The 18,884-nt window shown below is 37.2% G+C and overlaps 1 protein-coding gene across 1 annotated transcript in view; it reads left to right on the top strand.

Annotated features, from left to right (window-relative positions):
• The first annotated feature begins 540 nt into the window (after positions 1–540).
• LOC127455976 (granule associated Rac and RHOG effector protein 1-like) overlaps positions 541–18,884 on the top strand; it is a 49,170-nt gene continuing 30,826 nt past the window's right edge. Inside the window, exon 1 of the mRNA XM_051724209.1 lies at positions 541–639. The gene's annotated coding sequence lies outside the window, so the exon portion shown is untranslated. The remainder of the gene's footprint in view (positions 640–18,884) is intronic.

Here is an 18,884-nt window from a genome sequence, read left to right on the forward strand (position 1 = left end):
TAAAAGTAATCCACAAGATCCCAGGGGTTTAATATAAAGCGATGCAATCACTTTAGGTGAGAAACAAATCAATATTTCAATAAAAAACAAATTTACTACAAAAAAAGGTTTATAGTAAAAAAAGGACTTAAATATTGATCTGATTCTGACCCACACCTATTATATCACTAATGAAGACATAGATTTAATCACTGGAGTTGGATTAAATCTAAGGATTACTTTTATGCTGCCTTTATGTGCTTTTTTGAGCTTCAAAATTCTGGTCACCATTCACTTGCATTGTATGGACCTACAGAGCTGAAATATTCTTCTAAAAATCTTCGTTTGTGTTCTGCAGAAGAAAGAAAGTTATACACATCTGGGATGGCATGAAAGTGAGTAAATGATGAGAGAATTTCCCTTTTTGGGTGAACTATCCCTTTAAAAACGTGTTCGCTCGCCGAGGTATGTTTGGTCACGCGCCTCGCCTGTGCGTGCGCGAGCTTGTGACTCGAGAGCGCGCGCGGAAGCCGCTCTACGTCATTTCCGCTCTCCACAGACAGGAGGGTGGAGACAAACAGCTGGTTAGTGATGCCGTGATCCGACCGCCGATCGGGTTGTTTTTCACACCAATAAACGCCTTTCCCGGAGCCACTGCAGGTAGGTGTCGTGTCTGTCTACCCCAGCCGCCTCGAAGCAGCCGAAATCGGGTGTGTTTCGACGTGTTGGCTGTGTTTTATGTAAAATCCGTTTAAGCGACGGGTGTTAACGGCTAACTGAGATTAGCTTCACAAACACTGATGGATTTCACTAAAAAAAAATTAAAACATAATTTCAGTGCTTTTAATAGGGTGAAATGACACCAGGACAGCGCTTAAAGTGATATTTTAACGAAGGCAGGCGTGTATGTGGGTTGTAAATGGGTTTTGGTTAATCCGTATAAGCATCGAGCCGTTTAAATCTTATAATATGTACTGTAGTCTAATGGACTGGTCTTAATTACTCTAATTAATGGGGTAATTAACTGCCCCAGGTCAGTAAATCACCAGAGACCCTATAACGCCCTGAAAAAACACTGATGCGCTTCATTGCAGCCCTTCAATACCCTAATGACTCCCCGACGGGTGTCATGCACGCCCAAATCCTTGACGGGTGTTAAGTGGGTTTTAGGTGATTTTTAGGGTTTTGAAGGCTCTCGAGCCTATACATCTTCAGTTGGCGTTTTTATGGTGTTACAAGGATACAGTGGAACAAATCATTAATTTTCAGGGTATTGAAGGGTCTCAAACAAGTTATTACCCCATCTGAAATCAGACATCAGTACTTTGTAATCAGAGTTTAACACAGGGTAACTGGTTCTGATGGTCATTTTTTACGTTGGCTTGGGTTTACATTTGCTGGAGGGAGTGTCCAGAAGATCACAGACAGAGTTGCTTAAATATTTGAATTATATTTGGAACTATTTGTGTGTTTCTGAAGATCTGTTGGCTTCCAAACCCACCCGGGTGTCGGTAGGATTCAGATTCCTCTAGTGCAGTGGTTCTCAACCTGTTTTTGATGAAGGCCCCCCTACCAGCAATCCCCAATCATGTGACATAATTTGAAAGTGGAGACTTTGTTGTACCATAAAACACCAAACTCAGTATTTGAGTGATTTGCTTAATTTGCTCGATGCAACTTCGATGCATTGTGTAATTGTAAAGTTTTGTTAATAAATTCAGCAGGCTTACGCGTCATGAATGTGAGACCAAACCTTGCGTTTCTTGAATTCAAACAGATGGAGGGCTATATCTGGAGCCTATAAAATGAAAATGCAAAGACTGAAACTAATAATAAAAGTGATATTGTTCATTTATTTAAAAAATATGTGAAAAGACCAGTAATATTGCATATTTTGTCCCACTAAAATGCTCATTCTACATTACAACATTGATTTAGAGTTGGATGCAGATGTAAATGTACTCGTATCAACAACAGTAAGGTTATCCGTAACATCTATAAAAAGTAAACCAGTTATTTTTTCACGCCATGCTTCTCACTGATTCTCACAAAGCTGCGAGTTTAAGAGCTCGCGACCGGTCTGCGAGTAAAAACGCACCTTCTTTGCGCTCATGCTGCTCTGTCTATTGAGCCGTGTCCATCGACAGAGCCATACAGGTGCATTATCCGAGGTTGTGCCTCTGCCTGTGTATTTGACGCTGCTAAACCAGATACTTCAGGTGCATCGCTAGACTTCAAAATCAGATGAACCACGGTACAAATGCGTAACAACCCGTATAATTGATAATCAACCGATACACAGCAAGTCTAGAGAAACGTTTTAATGCAAAAAGGCACTTGATGATAAATTTGATTATTATGACTGATAAACGCCCCCCATTTGTAACCTAACGCCCCCGTCTCTACTTATTTGATCTTAGTGCCCCTTGGCATCCTTTGAACGCCCCCAGGGGGACGGTACCAACCCTGTTGAGAACCCCTGCTCTAGTGGTTCTGGGCTCAGTAGCTCTCAGAATTTGTCGGGGTATTTATACTCACTAGTGTAACCCTGTAAGTATCTTAAATTTCACTTTGCTGTGTGCAGTTAAATGTATATTTTGGGAAAGTTTGCAGGAGCAGTTGCTTTTTAATTTCATCTGACCTGATTCTGTAGTATTTTTGATGTACTAAACACTTGTGGTTCTGAATCGGTTTGTCCTTCAGTACCACAATTGTTGATCGTACAAGTAAACAAAATGTGCTTAAACGTAAACAGTAAAATCTATAAATATTTATTTTGAATATTTTTTTCTCCCACATTTATAACTCAACAAAATGTATGGTATACAGAACTAAACATGTTGTAAAACCAGGTTTAGTGTATTTTGGATTTCTAAAGTCTATCTATTTTTGTAAGTCTGGGTTGATACAGATTTCCCGATGTGATTCAGATACGCAAGCTCTTGATTCAGTTTTGATTTCGATATGATTTGATTCAGATTTATTTGCAAGCCTATATTTGTTATATTGTCAATTTTGCTTACGTAAGAAATTCTCAGCTAATGCTGTGAATTATACAGGGAACCCTCTAACTTGGTGCTTTACATAGATATTAATTACAGAAATTAACAATAAGCCCAAACTATGCAGTTCAATTGCTGTTTATTGAACAGACATAATAATCAAGACAACCAGAACTGAAGTAAATGTTAAAGTAAAAGATCGATCTTGGAATTTTAAGAATCGATATCGGGATCGTTCAAATGAAAATCGCCATTAATCGGAAAATATATTTTTTCACCCAACCCTACTATTTTGGATATGTTGTATCTAGGGCTGGGTATTGATACAGATTTCCTGATTCGATTCTGATTCACAAACTTTCAATTCCGATTTCAATTGAGATTGATTCATATGGGTATATTTCAGTTATAATGTCCCTTTTTCTTTCATATGAAGTAATTTATCTTCCAGATAATGCTCTGAATTATACAGGGGACCTTTTAAAGGTGGTCGCACACCGGATGAGAAACGCCATGCTGCATTGCGGCTAGGATGCGGCATGGGTATCAGACACAGGGCACATTGATGCAGTTCAGGTGGCAGACAGTACACACAAAAGTTACAAAGGTTTTTCCCTTCTTTAAGAATAAACAAGGCTAGAGTAAATAATCTATGTCCTTTGATAATGATTTGGGTTGAAGTTAATGGAAACTATGCGAGTTGCGCTCCGTACATTCAAAGAAACAATCGTTTCAAAGTTTAGAACGAGCAATGTCATCCGCCAGACGCTTCCGCATTGGGACCCTCTTAACTAGGTACAATGTGAAAATATAAATTTTACTAATGATATTTTATTAGTTTTTCATCATTTGGTCACATTTTAGCTTTTAAAAAATGAACAAATCAATGTATTTAATGAATAAATATTAAAATATAGTGCATATATTTTGTCACATTTTTATTGTTTAATTGCATAATTTGTACTATTTGCAGGTATTTACATTGATTTGTTGAACACTTGCTAAAAACTGGTACTGTCTCTTTAAGAAAACTGGCATTTCTGTAAATGAGCGCATGCTATCGAGAGAGACTTGAATGGCTTTATCTCTGCGTTATTCCTGATTAGAATTAAATGTTTTTTAAAAAACAAAATTTTTAGGATCAACACCTGACTTTAAAGAACAGAAAGAATATTAAATGAGACATTATACAATGAAAAATTGGTTGCGTGAATCTCATCTTTGGAGACACATTACACGGAACAACTTTTACTCTCAACACGCAGTGATCTCGCTGCTGAATACTCCACCAATATACTACACAATTAATTCACTGGTGAGTGAAATCTAAACATTTACCAGCCAGTTGCCAAATATATAAATTTTTGGTCGCATAGTGCAAAATTTTGTTGATTTCCTCATTGCAGTGGAGGGTTGTGCAAAGAGTAAAAGATTGATCCATGGCTTTTGAGAATCGATATCAAATCGACCAAATAAAACAAAAACAGACAATCATAAAATCAATTTTTTTGCCCCTATATTAGCCTATGTCGTTCATGGGTTTCGAATGATGAGGGCATGTTGCGTAACCTGTCCATGATGGCATCTGCCTAATTTGGCTAGCTTCTTCCAAGTGAAAGCCAACATTTTGCCCCCAAAATATAGAGTTTGACTTGACACAACATTTGATGTTAACAGCGAAAGATTTGGGAAGTGTTTTATCCATCCTTATAAACATTAACAAATATATTTATCTTTACATGATTATGTGGTTCGTTGCATTTTATTTGGATTTAGCATTATTTTGAATAATTTTTACCTGTTGAAAAATGTAGTTTGCAAATAAAAAAAAATAGCATTTTTACTGTACTTTCAAAGCAGTGTGAATATAATTGTTATTTTCCACACACTACACCCTGGACTCCTCAGCAGTCTGTGATTAGTCTCCGAGTAGGTCAGTTGCGCTCTATTCTTTGAACTTCATTGTGTTTTGCTCCAATATAAGTGCTGCTTCAAAAACTCCACCAGGGTTTTAGCTAAACCCCCTTTTGTAAAGTACTGCAAACAGACGATCTGCCCCTCAGAGCTATTGTAGCCTGGCTCACTGGCGATGGCTTCTGAGTTCATGTGGAATGTATTTCCTGTTTGGGTCCTTTCAGTTTGGAAATGAAAGAAAAAGCGTGACTCGCTGCTTAATGGAGGCTGCAGCAGTTTGTATAAGGGAGTTTCACATGATTGTTTTCTATGGTCTGACAATGCAACAAGCATGTGTGATTTCTTTTCAAAACTACACTCACGAGATAGGTGGATTTGACCTAATTATGCTTCTTGGAGACTAGAAAGGAAGTGCACTGGATTTCTTTGTTTATTTTGTCTTTTCTGTCTGAATGATATATTCATTTTTGTTGAATCAAATGGCAAGTATGGCATTTCAGGCATTAGAATTGCTTTGCATTTGCTTGCAAATGTTTTGAAATGCATTTAATGGCAGTAGTATGCTTGTGTTTTGCAGGACACAACTGTACACTGCATTACTGCATCCTGTGAAACACAATCACTTCTGTTTCTTTTTTTGACCAGCATTTGGAATATGAGCAGCGTTGTTGGCCAATACTGTTGCTATGGAAATAATGTTCAGGTCAGGCGCAAGCTGTCAATCCCTCAGTTTTATTAAAGTTTCACTTCTCAATCTCCGAGTAATTTTGCATGAATTAGCAATAATACATGATGACTTCTCCTCTTTCAACAGTCTGTGAATGCAGAATTGTTTTTCTTTTGCCTTTTAGCACAGTTCAGAGGGACTTTTCAAGGTTGCATGCAGCTAGGTTTGGATACAGCGAGAGCCAGTGGTCTGTGTGTGCCAGCAGGCTGAAAGATATCCCCCTAACAAAGCATTCCAGTGTTGTTCAGAATATGCTGCATTCTCTTGCTGACTGCAATTGCAGTTTAGAATGTCACAATGGAATCTTCTCATGGGGGATGGGCGAGTGTGTATATATGTGTATGTGGTTTTTTTTTTAACAGAACTCTGATTAGGAGTTCTCAGTTATGGTTCATGGATGTTTTTTGAATTAGTAAATTTTGTCTGAAACAAGCAAAAAAAAAAAAACTTCTACATGATCTTTATCTGAAAGTTGAAGTTTGTGTTTAAAGGAATATTCCGGGTTCAATACAAGTTGAGCTCAATCGACAGCATTTGTGGCATAATGTTGATAACCACAAAAAATTATTTCGACTCGTCCCTCCTTTTCTTTAAAAAAAGCAAAAATCAAGGATACAGTGAAGCACATACAATGGAAGTGAATGGGGCCAATTTTTGGAGGGTTTAAAGGCAGAAATATGAAGCTTATTATTTTATAAAAGCACTTACATGTTCATTTTTAGAGTCGTTTTAGGATTTTAGGGTTTGTTGACATTAAATCTTAAGTCAAACATTTTTTGGGTGGGAATCAGTACTGTGCCACAAATGCTGTCGATTGAGCTTATCTTGTATTGAACCTGGAATATTCCTTTAAGTTAACACCCTGTCTACACCGGATGCGAGATTCGTGTAAAAAGCATATCTTTCCTGTAATCAAAAACGCTGTCAACTAGAGTTGCAAAATTATGACAAAAATCATAGTTGTTATTGTCATGATATTGTAATCATGATTAAAAAAAGATTAAATTACCGTGACTTCACAAAGTAGGCAACCGCAGGGTTCTTCAGAGTAGCAGATTTTAATGGTGGATATGAGCTGCACTTAAGTTTAAGCATCTTTTAAAGAGCACCTATTATGTTTTTTCAAATATTACCTTTCATGTAGTGTGTTATATAGCTGTTTGTGAATGTAAAAAAAGTCAAATGGAGTTATTGACTCCCAAAAGAAATAACTGATTCTGAACACCTGAAACGAGTCGTTAGTAATTCCAGACTTACTTCCTGTACTAACCTACGTAATTTGGTAACAAAAAACCCGCCTCTGGTCTTAATTGGCTGCTCGTGAACTGCTTTGACCCGCCCTCAAACACTACACTAAGTGGTAGACCAATCAAAACAGACTGGGACATCTGACCAATCAGAGCAGAGTAGGCTCTCTGAAAGGAGGAGTTTAGAATGAATCCTTTAGAACGGATCGTTGAACGGGTCTTTTTTTGACACTGGGGGAAAAAAAGGTAATGCTGCAATTTAAACTAGGAGCAAATTAAAGTGTTTTTTGACCTTGGATGCATGTAAATCTATTGTATGAGACCTTTAAAACAAAATTAGGCACGTTTTAAAACCATAATAGGTGCTTATTAAGTATTGTAATGTTTGTTAATGTTGAGCCTAATAAAAGTTATTTTAAAGGGATATCTATGGTATAGGAGAAATATATGTATGTTTTTTCGGAACTATTGACAAAACCAGTTTTTACTTGATTCAGTATGTCTGTGTGACATAACAGGTTGATAAATACACATCAAAAACTACCATTAGTAGTTTTTAATTTAAGCGTCTCCGATTGGCAGACATGTCTGTGATTTGGTTAGAATACTCAACCACTGCAAAAATTTGTTGTAAATATAAACCATTGACACAAAAGGATCAGGATTAATTTATGGCTGTAATCATCAGTTTTCACGATTACATAATCGTGGCAGCCGTAATAGTAATTGCGATTTAGTTTTTTGATTAATTGTGCAGACATACTGTCTAAACTGGAAGCGTCCATTGCGCCGACAGTAAACGGATGCCCCGTTCTATTGCTGATGTGCTGCAGAGCTCCAAACACTTTATTACTAGAGCTCACAGCTGATTGGTCCAGGCTGTCTGCGCATCATTTAGAATCTTCATTTTGATGCTTTCAGTGTAGACCGCCTCAAGTCGTTGCATTGCATCACTGTACGCATCTGGTGTAGACAGGGTGTAACAATGTTTGAAACTTTTATTTTTTAATTACACTTAAATACTTGGGCCATGTCCACACTAATGTGTTTTCGTTTGAAAACTCAGTTTTCAGTTTCCTATCATCATCGTTTTCCAAAGTATGTGGTAATGGACAAAGTTTTCGAAGCCTTTCGCTATCCAATCGGTTTTGGGTAAGAACAGGCCAAAATGTCACTCAATTTTTACTATAAATCTTGACATCTGCAGTCTCCTTGGTGATCATTATTTCAAGCTTGATAACACTTCCTAGCACTAGCACTAGCAAGTGTAATCGAACTTGAAATTGTGATTGTGCCTAGGGACTGCAATGGCAAGATGGACCGTTAAAAAATTAGTTACATTTTGGTCTGTTCTCACCCAAAATCGATTGGATTGCTTCAGAAGCCATGGATCAAACCACTGGAGTCTTATTGATTACTTTAATTCTGCTTTTATGTGCTTTTTGGAGTTTGAAAGTGTTGGATCCCATTCACTTGCATTGTATGGACCTACAGAGCTGAGATATTCTTCTAAAAATTTTTGTGTTCTGCAGAAGAAAGTCATACACATCTGGGATGGCATGAGGATGAGTAGATGATAAAAGTATAGTGTTGTCAAAAGTACCGGTACTTCGGTATCAAGTCGGTACTAAAATAAAAAAGATGTAACGATACCAGTGTTTCTGCAGTACTGGTAGTTCCGAGCACCGACTCTATCCGGTACCGGCGCGCAATATGACTGACACACGACTGCTTTAAAATGCTCACAGGCTTATTTTGAACGCTCTATTACTCCTTGTACACTGAAATGGACAGTTAATCAAATTAAAATTGACATGTCCTAGTTTGATTTCTTAAACCGCTGCAATCTTACTGTGGAAGAGCTGCGTACTTTAAATAAATCCGACCGCTCATCCACTAGAAACTATAGACATTGAGAATCATTCAGGTTGTATGAGATGACAGAGCAGAGCACTAATCCACTGTGAACCACGCAGCACATGTAAAATATATATTTATATAATTAAAATCACAGCATTTGTGCTTTAATCTCAACTCAGCTTTATTTATATTGCATTTAAAACAACAGAGTTGACCAAAGTGCTCACAATAATAAAATTTACAACATAACAACATTTCAAAATTACCACATACACAAACACCAGTAATCTAAAATACAGACACTCCCAAAACTGTGTCCTACATTTAATTTGTCTGCCTCAAAGACTAGTGTAAAGAGATGAGATATCAGACATGACTTAAAAGTCTTCTGTGATCACACTGCGCCGTAAACTCTTTATCCGGAAAAGTGAAGCATCCGGCAAAAAACGCACGTCATCATAAAAGCACGATTCAGAATAAAATCTAGATGCCTGAAATTGAAGAAATTTAATAAAAATGTATTACAACTTTATAGTAAAATGTAATATTCACTGTAATAATAATAATAGTAATTAATCAAAGTATCACAAGCAAGACTGCTGTTGAATAAAAGTTTGGCAATTTTTTTATTTTTTTTATTTTTTTTATAAAAAGTTATATTAGACACCATTTTGATGAGGATTTTTTTTTTTATGTATTTATTTTTTTGGGATTTTCTCCCCTTTTCTCCCCAATTTGGCATGCCCAATTCCCAATGCGCTGTAGGTCCTTGTGGTGACGTAGTGACTCGCCTCAATCCGGGTGGCGGAGGACGAATCTCAGTTCAGAATCTGAGACAGTAAAGCTGTGCATCTTATCACGTGGCTTGAGCGCGTTACCGCAGAGACCTAGCGCATGTGGAGGCTTCACACTATTCTCCGCGGCATCCACGCACAACTCACCACGTGCCCCACCAAGAGGGAGAACCACATTATAGCGACCACAAGGAGGTTAACCCAAGGTGACTCTACCCACCCTAGCAACCGGGCCAATTGGTTGCTTAGGAAGCCTGACTGGAGTCACTCAGTACGCCCTGGATTCGAACTTGCGACTCCAGGTGTGGTAGTCAGCGTCTTTACTTGCTGAGCTACCCAGGCCCCCCAAAAAATTGGATGATGAAATTTAAATTAAACTTTAAAAAATGTTCTGGAAAGTTCTGGAATATAATCATTATTATTAAACTGTAGTTATTAAAATAATTATTAAATAATAAAAATAACTAAACTGGTTTTCAATAGCACATTATAATATTAGCATATTTTTACTGTGGTATCGAAATTGGTATTGAGAACCGTGAAATTTCACTGGTATCGTTACGACTACTGAAATTTTGGTACCGTGACAACACTATAAAAGAATTTACATTTTTGGGTGAACTATTCCTTTAAGCTCTTTCAACATCATCTGTGATATACTTTCAATTACCAGTGAAAACAAAGCATTGAAATGAATGTCCTTACAGTTTAAGTCTATGTGGCAAATGTACAATGATTGTTCCATGGACTTTCATTGTAAGTGCATTTTTTTACAAACAGCGTTTGTGGCATGAGCTTAACTTAGGCTACATTTTACACAGAATGTTCATTTAAGATAAACAAAAATTACGGAGTGAAACATCATGAATTAGAGTATTTGTAAAACAGCAGCCTAACACATTCCTTTACCTGTCATTTTTAGGCATTATTGCCTCAAACGTATCTGAAAATCTCTAGAAAGCACATCAAACATCCGTGACCTCGGGATGATGTCAGCACAAAAAACAGGTGTTGCAGGAAGGGCTCTTAGTTTCACAGAAGGTTCAGTTTCGCCTTCAACATACATGCCCTAACGAGACGCCTCTACTGGCAGGGCTTTCCTCAACGCGCACTGCATGCTGCACTGCTTTTGTCATGAACTAAAACCAAAGGTTTTGGGAACAAAGGGCACATTCTAACTCAAAACAAATGACTTCTCTCACTGTTACGGGTTTATCCATGGCAGAATCAGAGCCGTCAGGGCTGCTTATAGTAAGCAATGAGGTCATTGAGTATGAATGCAAGACTCTTTTTCTTTTTTTAAGCTTTGTGTTTTCAGAGGTCACTTTGTTCCAAGTTAGCCAAAGGCCACAAGTAGAAAATCTTCCTTTAAACATTTTATATTAAAGTTGCAGTGTGTAGTTTTGTTCAGTGTTAAAATACTTCCTCTTATCCCAGCTTACAGGGATAGTTGACCCCAAAATGACTCCAAATAACCCCAAATACTGTCATTGTCATTGATGCATTGCTTTGATGGCTATAACAGCAGCACAGAAATGGAATAAACCTTAAGCGTTAAAGTGACAAAAATTCTTGCAGAGGGTTTTACTGTGCTGACTGTTATTCACTGTTAAGCACAGCAAGTCATCATGCAAAAATGCTCTTTGAGAAGTGGCATCTCTCAATTGATTTGAGAATCCTATTAAAACCACTACCACTAAAAAATATTAATGTTAGTCGACCCCACTAATCAACTAGTTATTTGTTGAATGACTAGGCTAGTCGATTAGTTGACCACCCTGGCACATCCCTATTCCAAACCCACATGACTTACTTTCTTCCGTGGTAGGGCTGGGGATTGATACAGATTTTTCGATTCCGATTGACAAGCTTTCGATTAATATGGGTACATTTCTGTTACAATGTCCATTTTTGCCGCACTTTTCTCTTAACACATAGTGAAAGGACCTCTGTGCTAATAACTTGTTCTCCACTATACTATTCAATCACTGTTGAATGAAATCTGGACATTTACTAGCTATGGCTAATCATCGAGATTTGGTTGCATTATAGAGGGTTGCCACATAGAGTGAAAGATCGATATTGGGATTTAAGAATCGAGATCGTTCAGATGAAGATCGCGATGCATTCTGAAAATTGATATTTTTACCCAGCCCTATTCAGTGGAACACAAAAGGAAACGTTGGGTAGAATGACAGTCTCAGTCACTATTCATTTTCATTATATGGATAATTTTGGATGGATGATGGATTTTGATGATTGTCATTTGCTTGGTTTCTATATTGTGGTTCGCCCACGGTGAATCAATAGTCGGTGCTCAATAGTCCAAAATATCACCACACATAACATACAAAATATGTTTTTATTGGCTGTGACTGATTCACATTGCACAGTATTGTCGCATTCAGTGTGGTCAAACAAATTACATGTAACTGGAATCGTATCCCATTATGCCTGGTTAGTACGCGGTGTAATAGTGTCTGTGCATTCTTGTATAAATAGCCTCAAATTGTGGTAAGTGTGAATGTTGTGAGTTTAGATGCTTGGTTTGGCCTGATGTCTGAAACTGTGATGGTTTTGGAGAGGGTGGTACATCGGGCAGTTTCTTGCTGTTTGGTTTCTGAGGTAACTAGTACAAACTCATTTGCAGAGGAAAAACCCTAAGCAGTCGTGTCTTCATTAATAATAATAAGTCACTTGCACGGACAGGCTGCATTTATCACTGAATATGTTTTCCATTTGAAACTGTACCAGACAGAATATGTACCAAAGTTTTATGGAATTACCGTGGGTTTTTGAACTAGATTATGCTTAAACCAAAATATGGTGGCTATGCTGATGACACCAAACCAAGGGAATTTTAAGTGAATCTAGAAATGCCATGAAAACAGTTCATTGTTTTGTATCATTTCCCATTTCCCAATCTTATTGCATTGTGAGAACTCCAAATGAAATCCGAACATCACACTGACCTGCACCGTGTCTCCTGAAGATTAACCGCTTCTGAAGCACTCTGTGTCCGTGGAGGATCGCGCCAAACTCCCGCGAAACTGTAAGCAAGTCTAAAAAGAAAAGTTTTACTTTTCTGATGCATAATGGCAAATGTTCTTGGTCATTGTGGTTTCATACACGCAGTGTTAATGACATGCAGTAACACAGACGAGGAGATGCCCATTTGCTCTGTTTCTGTGGAGATGATAGAATAAAGAAACTTATTTCCACACATACAGAATCATCATTCCTTCATTCGAAATAAGGAGTCGTGGGTTTAATGGAAGATTTTAGGACAGAAATATTATACTATTTAATATAATATAATGTAATAGAATAGCTGTTCAGGTTGGTTGGGTTCCAAATACAACAGTATTTGAAATATTATTTCATGTCATTTTACCTCTGTTCAATATTTTAAGTTTTTAGAGCCTTAAAGGAAATCATATCTCCCTATATCAAAATAGGGTTCCATGTGGAATATAAATAAGTAACTTCTTAAGGTGTAAGATGCACACAGACACCTTAAGTAATATTTGTATGACCCTCATAATTGTGAAAGTCCTTAAACATACAAATAATCGTCATTATTAATTGTTTGACAATTAGGTTAATCGTCAGCCAGATTTTATAATTGTGACAGCTGAAGTGAGTCACTATGTACTACTGCCATTCATGGTCCGAAATGAACTTTTTAGCCTACCAGCCAAGGTGGCTGGTAGATAATTGTTTTTTTTTTTGTTTTTTTACCAGCGATGCAGATTTATTGCAGGCCAAGTTTTTTTATTTGTTTTATTGAATTTTAAAAGTTTTTGTATTTGTAAATATTGCATTTTTTTTTTTCTTTCCCAAAGTGCGCTGCTTCAAGGAATTTTACTGATTTATTATTTATTATATATTTAAATGCCTGGAAGATCATTTAGATTTTTTCTTATCATATTATTCACTTATTACAACAAAACTAAATGTTAAAGGTTTAGTTCACCCCAAAATTATAATCCTCTCATGATTTACTCACCTTTAAGCCATCCCAGATGTGTATGACTTTCCTTCTTCTGCAAAACCTAAGTGAAGATTGTTATAAGCACATTTCAGCTCAGTTTGTCCATACAATGCAAGTGAATGTGTGTCATCAGTCTGCTGGCTATTTGACAGTCCAAAAGGCATATTTAGGCAGCATAAAGGTAATCCACAGGACTCCAATCAATTAATTAATGTATTCAGAAGCAAATCGATAGGTTTGCGTAAAAAAGAAATCAATAATGAAAACTTCACAGCAGTCGACACGTCTCGCTGCTGTCGCGTGACGTAAGCAAAATGGTGCGTTCATGCGAGAAGTCTTTGTGTATAACAGAGGAACAAATGTCACGTAAGAGTTAGGTCATTTCAAACAACAATACAGCGCTGGGCGGAAGCAACAATTTTTAAGTTAAAAATGTTTTAATTATCGATTTGTTTCGTACACCAAACTATTGGTTTGCTTCAGAATACATTAATTAATCTACTGGATTGGTGTGGATTACTTTTATGCTGCCTAAATATGCCTTTTGGACTGTCAAATTGCCAGTTGCCTGATGGCACCCATTCACTTGCATTGTATGGACAAAAAGAGCTGAAATGTGCTTACAAAAATCTTTACTTCATTTCTGCTGAAGAGTGAAAGTCATACACATCTGGGATGGCTTAAAGGTGAGTAAATCACGAGAGAATTATCATTTTTGGGTGAACTAACCCGTTAAGTACATATAACACAGTAACACTTTTTGGGTTATTTCCATTGAGTCAATTAATTCAGTCAGATTTATCCAGTCAGCTCAGACTGATTAATAAGTCTTGTTAATTCACAAAAAAGATATGGCTCATTACAGTCACTCGTTCGGGAGTTTGACAACACTGGTAGCGCTGTAGTTGTGCTATTCTCTTATAAAAACTAGCTCAAAAAGTAATTTGTTTGGGAATCTGATTACACTGGTTGCGCTTTGTCTTGCGCTGTAGATTTAGTAGCAGTTTTGCAGTGCTGAAAAACACTGTCTGTTTATTTTACTGTTTATCGCAACATCCTGGCATCATAACAGTGACTTTTGAATGGGCAAGCACCACTCACAATTTCTTCAGAAATGTTTAAAAAAATCTAGTTTTTCCAATATGAATTTATAGCGTTATTGGTTGGGGTTTTATGTCAGTGTTATGGGAAAACGGCTCTTGGATTATCGTAATTGGCTCTTCAGTATAAAATTATTAATGTAATTTAATTGAGATTGGTTATAATTTGTGATGATTGTCTGGATTTCCTTTGGAACCTGATTAAGAACTGCAAAAACTACTTTGTCCAAAGCAGCAATAAATGTTTATATCACAAGTGTAAGTGCTCTCAGAGGAGACATCTCTCCAAAATGTTTATTTTGTGTCTCTATAGGTTTTTTACTGTATTATTGGCAGTGATGTTATTGATATTAATCGGTCCATTAGTTTGAGGAAAGAATGACTCGCTGTAATGTACAGAGAGCTGTGGATTAATATGGCTAGAGCTCACTCATAAATTCGTAAAAGGGTTATTTTTATGCTCTCCAGTCTGGTTCTGTTGGGTATCATGGAATGTAAACTGTGTTTTGCTTTGGAAAATACACAGAACAACCTCAAATGAATGGAGACTAAAAAAAATGTTTGGTCATTTATAACCAAACTTGTTCATTAAGTGACAGTTCATCCAAAGATGAAATTTTGATGTCATTTACTCACCCTCATGTTGTTCCAAACCCATTTGACCTTTTTCTTAGGAACACAAAAGAGATGTTAGGTAAACTGTTATCCTCCATTCACTTTCATTGTAAAGAAAAAAAAAAAAAAAGATGCAATAAACATGAATGGTGACTGAGGCTAGCATTCTGTCAAATGAGAGTCATACGGGTTTGGGACAACAAGAGAGTGAGTAAATGACAGCGAATTTCATTTTGGGGTTAACTTCCTTTAAACACTGCTTTTTCTTTGCAATTTTGTATTGTCACCTAAAAGTTGCTTTTAGAATCCATTACAGCCACAAAATGTGTTTTCCATAAGACAATTCATCACAAACATCATTGAATCATACGTAGACACCCAGTCAAGCTTTTATCCACGTCAGGTCTGCCAGCGAGCCAAGTAGCAGAGTTGGCCATAATTCCCACAATGCACCACGTGCGTTTGAAACCCGAGCCGTGCCTTCTTATGGCGTATAGCTGAAATGGAGTCATGAGTTGAAGCAGGGGTCTGAATTCAGGGGGCCATACACTGTTACCAGGTCTTGAGATGCATCTAAAAGAAGAATTCTAGAGAGGTAACGTACGTGACTGGTATGAAACAGAGTCTCGGTTTCAACAGCAGTATTCGTCAGAAAGCTCAGGATCTACAAAGGTTGGCCTGGTGGTGTTCATTACTGCTTCAAGGTCTGCTTTCGTGGTGGAATTCTTGTATTTTTAGGCATGTTACTGCTTTTTATTTAACGGGATTGTTTGAAAACACAATGATTATATGTGTTGTCGAATACAAGCACTAAATGCTGAGATAAGCATATATGGCAGCTGCATACAGCACATGTGTTGAGTCTGCACTGCTGTCTGAGAGACGTGTGTTTAACATTTGTGTTTTGTCACCTGTTTTCCTTCTGCTATGAATGGGAAACCCCAGAGATAATCCACAGGCGCTCTGGAGTGAGTGTACCTCTTTAAAATGGATGAGTAGATCAACAGAAAGACATATATTGATCAGCAAGGAGACATTGTGAGAAACAGTGGCTGAACGGCAGGGTTGAAGCAGTATGCAACTTGAGGCAGTGCATTACAGTGGTTAAATGGTGTTGCTAGGCGCAAAATAAAGCAGAGGCTTAAGTCTGGGAAATTCAAAGTAATGCACAGCCTTGACCAGTGATTCCTTTATTTAAACAGTGGCAACAGCAGTTTGACAAAATATACCCATGTTCAGTAAATTAGTAAATTTACTAATAATAATCACTATATGCAATTCTTTTGCCAAGTAATATTGTTCAAATGGTACAACAAAGTAGATTAAGAGCTGGACCTCACTGTATATTGTAATAAGGTTATTCCATGTCAAATCAACCAAATTACAGAAACATCCTCAGCTGAAATGTGTTTTTGGTGAATACTTTTTCTGAAGAAAGAAACGCATGACAATGAAAGCCAAAATATTAAATGCCATGGATTAATATTTACTGAGTAATTTTGGGGAGTCAAAATAACAATTGTCGCCTTTATGATTTTGGAGCAGAACTACGATTTGAAAAATGTTTTAGACTTGAAAATTTAGTTTTTTTTACATTTATTTTAATGTGAATATATAAAAGGTAAATTTGTAGTTTCTAAATTATTTGTAATTCAGTCCTTTGTTTTGTTGGACAAGACAAACTAGCTTCATATCATGTGACCCACGTTTGGTTTTTGAACATTAAAAATGTCAAATTTAATTTAACATGGAGTCACACTGAGAGCCCCATATCTTTGGGATTTAACCATACAGGGCCATGAATTAGGAACTTTATTCTGAACCAGATATTAAGATGTCTTCAATACTTTTGGAGTTATAGGGACTCCAACTTTGGAAAAACAACACAAAGTGTTTTTACCAATTTTTGGACTCGCACCGTCCGCATATAATGCAACAAAGGATGCAGAAGTCAACTGACTTAAGTTATAGACATACCTATCTCTGTGTAAAAATAAAATAATGACTGCCACCTTTCAAAGGTTATTTTTTTGGCCTGTGGTTTTGCTCCAAAATCATAGGTGAAAATTGTCATATGTCATGGATATACTCGGTAAATATTCATCCATGGCTTTTCCTATTTTGTCTTTGATCATAATTTATCCATTTCTTTCACTAGTAATTTTTATTATTCTTTTTTTAATTAAAAAAACAAAACTATTATCTTCCAACTGTTGCTCTGGCATGACAGTAGTTGACCTGAAAGAAAAAACAGACTATAGAAGACAGTTTACTGTAATAGTGAATTCCATTGTAACACATTACGTTGACCTTTTTTAGCGAGACATTTGCATTCTCGTACTTGCATAGATTGTGTCTCGGGCCTAAATGTGATTTTTGTTTGCTCTGGTCAGACAACAGACCAAAACCTGTCTGAAAAACATTTGTGGAATTTAGCTTAACGTATGCTGCCAGTTTGTCATTTTTGAGTTTCTCAAACCAGGTGATCTTACTGCAGCTCTGTTATGTCTGAGAGCTCTAAGCTTATCGCCGCTGGCAGCGTTCTAGATGACGTCCTGATCTTGTCCTCCTCCTGTCGTTCGTCACGGCATCATAAAAACCAAAATCATCATCTTTCTTTGTTGTTGCTCTGGTAATGATCCACCTTTTTGTGAGGAGAGGAAACATTCCTGCGCTTCATTAGTAACAGATGTGAAGGACACTTTCAAAACGTGTTCTGCAATGGAAAGCAGCTCAGCGTGGAGGGGTGGACACTGGTGTTTTGGTTGTGCTTTATCATTCGTGCATGGGGGCAGTTGTTTAGCCCGACAGGAACTGAACAGCGGCTGTGGATCATAGACGACAGCTGCCCGCGACGTGAGCGCCGGTCTTTCCGTTTCTTCACAGCGCTGAAATACAATACTGCAGGCGTTTGGTTTAATTTAGCAATGCACAGTAGTCAGAAAATCTATTTATCTGTCTCTGTATAATTAATATACTGAAGATGGTTCTTACTTAATGCAAATTCTAATTTCACTAGTCACGTATAGGCCGACTTTGACCATCAACAGCAAGTCTTGTCCAAACTGCATTAATAAAACAAAATAATGCTCTGGGTGTTAATGCGTTTCAGTTCTGAAAATGAATAAGTGTGTACCTAAAACTGGAATCTCTTGACTCGTATGCCACCTTAAATGTTTTTTTATTTTTATTTGCAAAGCTCATTGCAAAGCATGCTCCAATGAAGGATACAATGCTGCCTTAGATGTTGACCGAAACGAGATGTTTTATGTCATTCACACCAAACATGTTTTGTACGTCTGTGCGCTTTTTCAATTGTTTTTCCTATGTAAACACACTGGACGGACATTTTTGACTGTTGTGCAACGTCTCACTGTTTTTTTTTTTTACCATCTTGTGAAGTATTCCAAGATGACCATGTCAAGTTGCCACAGGAAGGCGTTTGGTCTCAATGGCCACTTAGAAGTTAGCATAATGTCTGTGATATCTTAAAATGCTGTCTAGGTTTTGGAACTGAGTTAAAGGAATATTCTGGGTTCAGTACAAGTTAAGTTCAGTGGACAGCATTTGTGGCATTGTGGCACCTTTGCGTCAAAAGATTCCTATCCCTTGTGCATTCGTCAACTGTTACTTATGTGTACATCTTTCGAAG

Source organism: Myxocyprinus asiaticus, chromosome 18 (genome assembly GCF_019703515.2).
Source record: "Myxocyprinus asiaticus isolate MX2 ecotype Aquarium Trade chromosome 18, UBuf_Myxa_2, whole genome shotgun sequence".
NCBI lineage: Eukaryota > Metazoa > Chordata > Actinopteri > Cypriniformes > Catostomidae > Myxocyprinus > Myxocyprinus asiaticus.